Here is a 535-nt window from a genome sequence, read left to right as displayed (position 1 = left end):
GTGCGAGTGCCTGTTGGAAACCATGCGGCTGCTTTACAAAAAAAGTTTGCCAAACCCAAGAACAGGCTCAGTTTTAGATCTGGATGAGTATTCTGAGGATGATGTTGAGAAGTATCAGATGAAGGAATAATAGCGTATAATTTTTTATTGAATTATCAGTACTCTCTCATCTAACAAAATAATAAACAAAACAGCTATAATAAAAAAATATCAAACTGTATGTAGAGAATCACTCCTGCTAAGACGCCGTGGCAGCCATGAAAATACTACTATATTAGAGTTCTACTTTTTTTCAGTAAATGTATGATAAACAGTCACAGAAGAACTAATTCTGTAGGGGTTCGTTTCGACCATGCGAACTTGATACTCACTTGCATCCTGTGGTAATGATTATGCACGTATCAAGCCCAATGCTTTTCAAGCGATATTAAGATAGTAGGGTCACATTTTTGAACATTAAGAAACATCTTACCTTTAATATGACAGGAATGAGAAATTGCAGAACATTTCTATGAACGAGGCAAATTATTTTTTA

Source organism: Penaeus monodon, chromosome 32 (assembly GCF_015228065.2).
Source record: "Penaeus monodon isolate SGIC_2016 chromosome 32, NSTDA_Pmon_1, whole genome shotgun sequence".
Classification (NCBI taxonomy): domain Eukaryota; kingdom Metazoa; phylum Arthropoda; class Malacostraca; order Decapoda; family Penaeidae; genus Penaeus; species Penaeus monodon.
The sequence above is the reverse complement of the archived record's forward strand: the minus strand, read 5'-3'. Positions refer to the sequence as shown.